We start from the raw sequence: 10,606 nt of genomic DNA, 5'->3' as shown, positions 1-10,606 counted from the left end.
TGTTGAGTGTGTCCTTTGTTTTTACTAATTACAAATATTTTTGATATAAGGAAATAGAAATATGAAAAATTCCCTAAAATTCCTCCTTGAAGATACTGGTAAGCTGGTTTGAGTCTTAAAATTTTCTGTTGAATTCCTAGCAAGCCAGTTGTTTTTGTCAATGAGCAGATCCTTCATACAGATACCACAGTTAATTTGTGAGGCTGGGAAGGCTCTTCCCATCTTGAAGATAAGGAACTGCAGCCCTCACAGGTTAAGTAACTAGCCCAAGGCAACTGTAAGACATTTCAGGCCAGGGTGTAGTAATACCTCGTTTGTCCCTGGTGTATTATCTATTGCCATATAAAAAATTACTTTAAAACTTAGCAGCTTGAAACAAACATTTATTATTTCACAGTTTCTGTTGGTCAGGGGTCTGGGCACAGCTTACCTGGGTCCATGGCTCAGAGTCTCATGAGGCTGTGATCGAGGTGTCAGTCAGGGTTGTGATCATCTCAAAGCTTGACAGGCCTTCCAAAATCACTCAGGTAGTTTGGGGGCAAAATTCAGTTCCTTGTGGGTGGTTGGGCTGAGGGCCTCAGTTCCTCACTGCCTATCTGCCAGAGTCCTCCCTCAGTTCCTGGTCACATAGGCCCCTGCTTAGGGCAGCTCATAACATGGCAGGTGGCTTCTGTGAGAGCAAGTGAGAGAGCAAGATGGAAGCCATGACTCAGAATCACAGTGATTTGCACCAGCTACCTACACAGTGTTTTCTGTCTGTGTTTTGTTATTTTGCGATGCAGGCCAGTGCAGCATATCAGCCAGGCTTCTAGCAGAACATTGTTCTGCTCGTTTTTGTTCTCATTAAGTTCTATGATTGTATAGATTTTAACTTAACATTTTGGTAAGCCATAAATGTTATTAAAATAATAACATTTTAATAGCCCAAACTATTAGGAAGTAGCCCTTATATAAAAATAAAAGCCTTCTCATTCACCTGGAAGAACCAAAGAAAAGTCACATGCATTAGATAATTTCACATAACTTTCAAGATCTGCTATAGGCCCAGAATAGTAATTTGTAGAAATTACTTGTTAGTGTGATATAAGTAGACAGACTTTTTCCTCTAATCAACCAATGGGGAGAAAAATAGCACATAGTTTGTCAAAATCGGGCATCAAGAAGACAGAGTAGGGCTGTTGGTGCTGGGTGCAGCCTATCAATAACCAGTGTTGTGGCTTGTCCAGCCCTTATCGTTCTTATTATATGTTTACAAGATCCCCTGTAGCAGTAACCATCAGGAAACTGGGAAAAAAAAGTTTATTACTTACAGGACCTGAAATTATATGTGCCACACAGTGAGGTTGGGGGGAAAGTTGGGGAGGAGAAGAAAGAGAGTGAGTGAGCAGGCCTGGGGTTATGCTTTTGTTGGGGTTGAGAGTGGGGCCTAGGGTTTCATGGGCTCACATTTTATTGGTGAATTTAAAACGTAAGAGTGGGAATTTAAAGTGCTGGAAGAGAAAAAACAAGTGGCCCAAGTGGTCAGTTATAGAAGCCAACTAGGATCCCTAAAACTAAGCCTGGGGCAGAGGGGAGTACAGCCTGGCTCCTTATGGTGTGGCTGGCAATATGTTTATTCGAGATTGCCATCTTTGAAGTGGATGGCTAGGCAATCAAACCAGGCACTTACCTTACAAAAAAGAAAAGAAAACCCAATATTGTCAGGGCTTATACTACAAGGGGTATCTATGAACTATTAATTGAATCACTCTAATTTCATATCTGCTTGAAATTTTCCATAATGGATAGTTAAAAACAATATGCTAAGCAAGAATGTTTAACCACTCCTCATTACCTCAAGTCAGTGGAGGCTCATAGCCAAATTACTGCTGTCCTAAATTATGGCCCTATAGATATTTCTCTAAAGATATGTAAATGGCCAACGTGGAAAGGTGCTCAACATCATTGGTCATTAGGGAAATGCAAATCAAAACCACAATGAGATAACCACTTCACACCCGTTAGGATGGCTATTATTTTTAAAAAGCCAAACATGAAAATAAGTGTTGGTAAGCATATGGAAACATAGGAACCTTGGAGTTTCTTCAAAAAGTTAAACACAGAATGAGCATATTATCCCACAATTTCCTTAGGTATATTCCCCCCAAATTGAAAATGAGTATTGAGTCACTTGTTCATTAATGTTCATAGCAGAACTCTTTACTATAATCAAAAGTGGAAACTACCTAAATATCCATCAGTAGATAAATGGATAAGCAAACTGTGATATATACATATAGTGGAATATATTCAGCCATAAGAAGGAATGCAGTACTGATACATACTACAAGTTGAATAAACTTCAACAACATGCCAAGTGAAAGAAGCCAGACACAAAAGGTCACATATTGTGTGATTCCATTTATATGAAATTTCTACAATAGCCAAATCCAAAGCAACAGAAAGCAGATCAGAAGTTGCCAAGGTTTAGGGAGGAATTGGAAGTGATTTTTTAATGGGTATGGGATATATGGGGTGATGAAAAAGTTTTGAAACTAGAGAGAGAAAGGTGGTGGTCGGACAATATTGTGAATACACTAAACACCAAGTTGTACACTTTAAGACAATGATATGTTACATGAATTTCACCTCAATTTTTTAAAAATTGAAATCCCAATTACAGGGAGAAAGGAATCAAGTACAAATGGTACAAGTACAAAATGGTATAACCATTTTGGAAGAAAGTTTGGCAGTTTTTAGGAAGTTTAAACATACACCCACCATATGACCCAGGCATGTCACACCTACCTGTTTATCCAAGAGAAATAAAAGCATATGTCCACACAAAAACTTGTGCATGAGTGTTCATAGTAGCTTTATTTGTAATAACAAAACCCAGGAAACTACTAAAAAGTCCATTAACAGGTGAATGGTTATGGTATATTCATATAATGGAATACTCAGCAATAAAAAGTGAAATGTTGATACAACATGGATGAATCTTAATTAAGGAAGCCAGATAAAAAGTACATTCTGTGTGCTTCCATGTCTATAAAAATTTTATAAAGTGCAAACATAATGATAGAAAACAGATCATGGGTGCCTGTGTGGCTCAATCAGTTGATTTTGGCTCAGATCATGATCTCAGAGTCATAAGATAGAGCCCCATGTTGGGCTCCGCACTCAGCATGGAGTCTGCTTGTCCCTCTCCCTCTGCTCCTCCTCCTCTCTCTCTCTTTCAAATAAATAAATAAAATCTTAAAAAAAAAAAAAGAAAACAGATCAGTGGTTGCCTGGGGATAGGGTTGGATCAGGAGGGAAGAGGCAATTCAGGAAACTTTTGCAGGTGATGATATATTATTTTAATTGTTGTGATGGTGTCATGGGTGCATACATATGTCAAAACTCATCCAATTGCATACTTTAAATAGGTTCACAGTGTATCAGTTATACATCAATAAAACTTTTTAAAAAAATATTTTATGCCAGGAAAGAAAAAAAACAAGCAGTGTAATATTCCATTGTAAATATATGTCCCACATCTTTATCCATTCATCAGTCGATGGACACTTGGGCTGTTTCCTTAATTTGGCTATTGTAGATAATGCTGCTATAAACGAGAGAGAGAGAGAGAGAGAGAGAGAGAGAGAGAGAGAAAGAGACAAACCAAGAAATAGACTCCTAACTATAGAGAACAAACTGATGGTCACCAGAGGGGGGCGGGGATGGGTAAAGTAGGCAAAGGGGATTAAGAGTACATTTATGATGAGCACTAATATGTAGAATTGTTGAATCACTACGTTTTACACCTGAAACTAATATTACACTGTATGCTAACAGAAATTTAAATAAAAACTTAAAAAATCAAGCAGAAATAAATACAAGTAGATATGAAAAAAAATGAACACTTAGAAATATAAAAAGGAAAAATCATTGAAAGGAAAAATTCTTCAAAAGTCAAGACCAAGTTTAAACTAGTCTCATCACCAGTGGCCAGTGGTTTAATCCATCGTGCCCACATAATGGGACCTTTGCAAAATCCCACAAATTACAGGATTTGGGGAGCTTCTTTACCAGAATGCAGCACAGACTTTTTTTTGTCCTCAGAGTTTGCACACAAGTAGAGAAGCTACCGATAAATCAAGAATAAAGAAAAAAATCTTAAATATCTACAAGAGAAAGAGACTTTTCAAAAAATCAGTAACAGTAAAAATGACAGTGGATCTCTCATCAGCAAAATAGATGAGCAACAAGACAAAGTGAGTAAATGTCTCCAAAATGCAGAGGGGTCATAGTAATTGGTAGCTCCCAATAGAATCTACATACAATTAAAACTATAGGGGGAAAAGGGCACAAGAATACTTGCAAATATATGAAATCTTAGTACTTACATAGAGCCTTGTTGAAAATTTAAAAATTCTAAAGGACACTTTTTCTTTTCTTTTTTTTTTTTTTTTTAAAGATTTTATTTATTTATTTGACAGAGAGAGACACAGCGAGAAAGGGAACACAAGCAGGGGGAGTGGGAAAGGGAGAAGCAGGCTTCCCGCCGAGCAGGGAGCCCGATGTGGGACTCGATCCCAGGACCCTGGGATCATGACCTGAGCCGAAGGCAGACGCTTAACGACTGAGCCACCCAGGCGCCCCGACACTTTTTCAATAAGAAGAAAAACTCTAGTCAGAAAGAGCTTTCCTGCTTCCATGTGAATCCGAAAATGACTTGGCTGGAGTTTAGAGTTAGCTCTTAGGTGGCAGAGCAAACCACCACTTGTGCTATTTGTCATGCGGCCCCTCCATTTCCATGCCATCCTGTGGGACCAGGTGCGTGGGGACCTGACAACATGTACCTTCACTCTGAATCCATTTGGGCTTGTTGCATCATTTCTGGTTGACTCTGTGGAAAGTGTAGCAAGCCAGACTTGTAGCTACATAAGTGATCCCTGTGGCCCTGTGAGCCACCACGCTGCTGATTAGGGACTATTTGACTGCTTGACAGTGGGTGAAGGAGAATGACCAAAGGTTATTGTAAATATAATCATGTGGTGATAATTTGGAGCTATGATTCTAAGCACCTGGGTGGGGCTCGAGTACAGGTGATGGCCAGTGGAGAGGAGGCAGCTGTGGTGCAGGGCATTTGGGGGATGGATCCAGGCATGTGCTTTATTTTCCATTCCTGCTGATAATAAAATAAGAAAAGAGCCCTAAGGTAAGGACAAAATTACTTTGACTATCTTACCCTAGTGCTATACCCATTCTCCTCCTCTGTATTATAATAAAGTCTGGGGGGAGCTTTTTCTCTTTATATGCACCAGAGCATCATGTTGGTTCATGACACCATGCTAATGGGATCTGGTGATCGGGCATTAGGAAGCACTCTAGATAACTGTCCTATTAAGACCATGAAGTGTGCCAGATGGTGGGAGATAAAATTCAGTAGCATTGTCAAATAGTTGGAGTTTCTGGTTGGATTTCTGGAGATTTTCTCAGTGGATCACATTATACCCAATTCATAAGAAGTTCAGTTCACTTGTCCCATGACCAGGTATCTTGTCTCTTGTGGTGTTCATAGAAAGTGGAAACAACTTTTAAAATGGAGAGTAGTGGACAGCAGAAAAGGAGAAAGGCACAGTCTTACTCCTTATGGTCAGCACTGATTCTACTGTAGGTTTTACCAGTGGAACCCTGCAGCCATCTGTCTGCCACCTTGGAGAAAATCTCCAAGATTCTGGAGCACATGGGGATATTCATAGGAAAGTGAAAGATAAGTTGCTGCATAGTGTACTATCCACAACAAAGAAAGAGACATAATGATGAGTGTCTCAGGATTTTGGAGGCAACAATATTTTACTTCGGGACATGCAGTGCTGATCCATTTACGAGGTAATCCATAAGGTTCCCAGTTTGGAACGGGACTCAGAACAAGAAAGGTCTCTGCAACGGGAACAAGTTGCTCTGGTTCTTGGTCCTTAAGCCCCAGCAAACCTAACTGTATCACAGGTGCTTGTGGCAGACAGATGGCTGCAGGGTTCCACTGGTAAAACCTACAGTAGAATCAGTGCTGACCATAAGGAGTAAGACTGTGCCTTTCTCCTTTTCTGCTGTCCACTACTCTCCATTTTAAAAGTTGTTCCCACTTTCTATGAACACCACAAGAGACAAGATACCTGGTCATGGGACAAGTGAACTGAACTTCTTTTTGTTTGTTTGTTTTTGTTTTAAATTTTTTATTGTTATGTTAATCACCATACATTACATCATTAGTTTTAGATGTAGTGTTCCATGATTCATTGTTTGTGCATAACACCCAGTGCTCCATGCAGAACGTGCCCTCTTTAATACCCATCACCAGGCTAACCCATCCTCCCACCCCCTCCCCTCTAGAACCCTCAGTTTGTTTTTCAGAGTCCATCGTCTCTCATGGTTCGTCTCCCCCTCCGATTTCCCCCCCTTCATTCTTCCCCTCCTGCGATCTTCTTTTTTTTTTCTTAACATATATTGCATTATTTGTTTCAGAGGTACAGATCTGAGATTCAACAGTCTTGCACAATTCACAGCACTTACCAGAGCACATACCCTCCCCAGTGTCTATCACCCAGTCACCCCATCCCTCCCACCCCACCCCTCACTCCAGCAACCCTCAGTTTGTTTCCTGAGATTAAGAATTCCTCATATCAGTGAGGTCATATGATACATGTCTTTCTCTGTTTGACTTATTTTGCTCAGCATAATACCCTCCAGTTCCATCCACATCATTGCAAATGGCAAGATCTCATTCCTTTTGATGGCTGCATAATATTCCATTGTATATATATACCACTTCTTCTTTATCCATTCATCTGTCGATGGACATCTTGGCTCTTTCCACAATTTGGCTATTGTGGACGTTGCTGCTATAAACATCGGGGTGCACGTACCCCTTCGGATCCCTACATTTGTATCTTTGGGGTAAATACCCAGTAGTGCAATTGCTGGGTTGTATGGTAGCTCTATTGTCAACTTTTTGAGGAGCCTCCATACTGTTTTCCAGAGTGGCTGCACCAGCTTGCGTTCCCACCATCAGTGTAGGAGGGTTCCCCTTTCTCCGCAGCCCCACCAACATCTGTCATTTCCTGACTTGTTAATTTTAGCCATTCTGATTGGTGTGAGGTGGTATCTCATTGAGGTTTTGATTTGGATTTCCCTAATGCCGAGCGATGTTGAGCACTTTTTCATGTGTCTGTTGGCCATTTGGATGTCTTCTTTGGAAAAATGTCTGTTCATGTCTTCTGCCCATTTCTTTATTGGATTCCTTGTTCTTTGGGTGTTGAGTTTGATAAGTTCTTTATAGATTTTGGATACTAGCCCTTTATCCGATATGTCATTTGCAAATATCTTCTCCCATTCTGTCGGTTGTCTTTTGGTTTTGTTGACCGTTTCTTTTGCTGTGCAAAAGATTTTTATCTTGATGAAGTCCCAATAGTTCATTTTTGCCCTTGCTTCCCTTGCCTTTGGCGATGTTTCTAGGAAGAAGTTGCTGCGCCTGAGGTCGAAGAGGTTGCTGCCTGTGTTCTCCTTTAGGATTTTGATGGACTCCTGTCTCACATTGAGGTCTTTCAACCATTTCGAGTCTATTTTTGTGTGTGGTGTAAGGAAATGGTCCAGTTTCATTCTTCTGCATGTGGCTGTCCAATTCTCCCAACACCATTTCTTGAAGAGACTGTCTTTTTTCCACTGGACATTCTTTCCTGTTTTGTCAAAGATTAGTTGACCATAGAGTTGAGGGTCCATTTCTGGGCTCTCTATTCTGTTCCATTGATCTATGTGTCTGTTTTTGTGCCAGTACCATACTGTCTTGATGATGACAGCTTTGTAATAGAGCTGGAAGTCCGGAATCGTGATGCCGCCAGCTTTGCTTTTCTTTTTCAACATTCCTCTGGCTATTCGGGGTCTTTTCTGGTTCCATACAAATTTTAGGATTATTTGTTCCATTTCTTTGAAAAAAAGTGGATGGTATTTTGATGGGGATTGCATTGAATGTGTAGATTGCTCTAGGTAGCATTGACATCTTCACAATATTTGTTCTTCCAATCCATGAGCATGGAACGTTTCTCCATTTCTTTGTGTCTTCCTCAATTTCTTTCATGAGTATTTTATAGTTTTCTGAGTACAGATCCTTTGCCTCTTTGGTTAGATTTATTCCTAGGTTATCTTATGGTTTTGGGTGCAATTGTAAATGGGATCGACTCCTTAATTTCTCTTTCTTCTGTCTTGTTGTTGGTGTATAGGAATGCCACTGACTTCTGTGCATTGATTTTATATCCTGCCATTTTACTGAATTCCTATATGAGTTCTAGCAGTTTTGGGGTGGAGTCTTTTGGATTTTCCACATAAAGTATTGTATCATCTGCAAAGAGTGAGAGTTTGACTTCTTCTTTGCCGATTTGGATGCCTTTGATTTCTTTTTGTTGTCTGATTGCTGTGGCTAGGACTTCCAATACTATGTTGAATAGCAGTGGTGATAGTGGACATCCCTGCCGCGTTCCTGACCTTAGGGGGAAAGCTCTCAGTTTTTCCTCATTGAGAATGATATTCGCTGTAGGTTTTTCATAGATGGCTTTTATGATATTGAGGTATGCACCCTCTATCCCTATACTCTGAAGAGTTTTGATCAAGAAAGGATGCTGTGTGAACTGAACTTCTTATGAATTGGGTATAATGTGATCCACTGAATCACAAAAATGCATGTAAAATAAATATAAGTTGATTTGGGCCAAAGCTGTTTTGAAAGACACAAGTAAAGTTCATGAACTGGGAGCTCAGACAATCATGGTTCTCTCTCCTCTACTTTACCTTCTCTCCCTCAATTCATACCTACAGTCGCACGGGGGGTTCCCTATGACCAGCCAAGAGTACAGGAAAAAATTCCAGGGCCTGATTTATGGATAGATTTCCATGATTTGCCAGCACAAGCTGGCAGCATTTCGTTGTAGTACTATGACTTCACACAGGGATGGTCTCTGAGACAGAGTGCTATAAAGAAACACTCCTAGTAGACAGAACTTGGGGTACATCTGGTTGGACACCTTGTATGGAAGAAAAGATGGCCTGAGGCATAGATCTACAGTGATTCGTGGGCAATGGCTAAGAGTTTGCCTTTGCTGATCAGGGCCTTGGAAAAAACAGTCTTGGAAAATTGGTGACCAGCAGGTCTTAGCAGTGGAGGTGGGGGGGTGGTATGAGGATCAATCCTGCAAGGTAGGCAGAATATGAAGATAGTCATCACCACACAAATGCCCACCAGAGGCAGCCACACCAGAGGGAATTCTCCATAATCATCATCCTATGGATATCACTTAGCTTCTTGCCCAGCTTCCTCCATATTCATTGTGACCATGTACAAAATGGCCATGGCAGCAGAGATGGCTCTGTGTGGAGTGAACACTGTGACATTCTGCTCACCAAGATTGATCTGGCTATCACCTCTGCTGTGCACCCAATTTTCCATCTGTAGAGGTTGATGCTGAGTCTTTGATATGGAAATATTCCATGGTGACAGGTTGACTGTATTGGACCTCTTCTCTCATGGCAGGGGATGGGGAGGGAAGGTGATACCTTATTCACTGGGGTAGACATAATCTGAGTATGGATTTGACTTCCCTGCCCACAGATCTTCTCCCTGCACAACAATTTGGATGTGAATATCCAAAACCTTGTGGGTTTGAGATGCTGCCACACACAGTGTTGTATACTCAATAAATGGAGCTGCTTACCTCAAAGCCAGAGTGCACAGATCTGGAAACTTGAGGCAAGAAGTAGGCCTTTTTATGATTACACATAGTAATCCACTTGAAGAATTTTTGTTTCCTGTTTTTGCAGCCTTGGGCTTGGTGGGTTTGGAGGTCTTGGTGCCTCTGTATTGGCTTTAGAATCAGGCTTCAGATATGGGCAGCTGGATCAACTCCTATGTCCTTGTTAGAGGTACATCTGGTAGAAAGAATAATGTCTTTTTTGGAACCTAACACAAAGTTCATTTCCCTGATAGGCTTATGATGGTTCATGTGGTTATCTATCAATCAGTCCGTGTAGATGAGATAAACTTTCTGGCTTTGACCTTTTTAGAGGTCTTCCTCATGAATTCAGTGATGGAGTCAAATCTGTGGAATTACATGGAGTGGGAAAGGGGGAAGGATGATTTTGCAGTGAATAACTGAGATACTTTTCACCTACAGGGATATACCGTACTCCCTGACTCACTTTTAATTCCTAACAAATGGCATAGCTGATGGTTCTCTCTTCAAATCATCTATTTCTAGATCCTATGTCTATCTACATGAACTACATGCTTTCTGGGACGTACATTCTACACTTCTACACATATCTCTAATCTTCATAGGCCATTGCTCAAAATTCCTATAATACCTTTGACATATTCTGTCCTTTAAATACTATATCTGTACTTCATGGCATGCACCATATTTATCATTTACTTTGTTTCTTAGCACTATTTTACATTTTACATTTATTTGTGTGAATATTTTATTAATGTCTGGCTCCCCTAATAGGCTATAAGCTTTATGAGGGCAGTGACTGCATGTGTTTTGCTCACAAATTCATCCTGGTTCCACAGGTGCATGCATATGTTCAAACC

This window comes from Mirounga leonina, unplaced genomic scaffold (assembly GCF_011800145.1).
Source record: "Mirounga leonina isolate KUSES-001 unplaced genomic scaffold, KU_Mleo_1.0 Mir_94, whole genome shotgun sequence".
NCBI lineage: Eukaryota > Metazoa > Chordata > Mammalia > Carnivora > Phocidae > Mirounga > Mirounga leonina.
The sequence above is the reverse complement of the archived record's forward strand: the minus strand, read 5'-3'. Positions refer to the sequence as shown.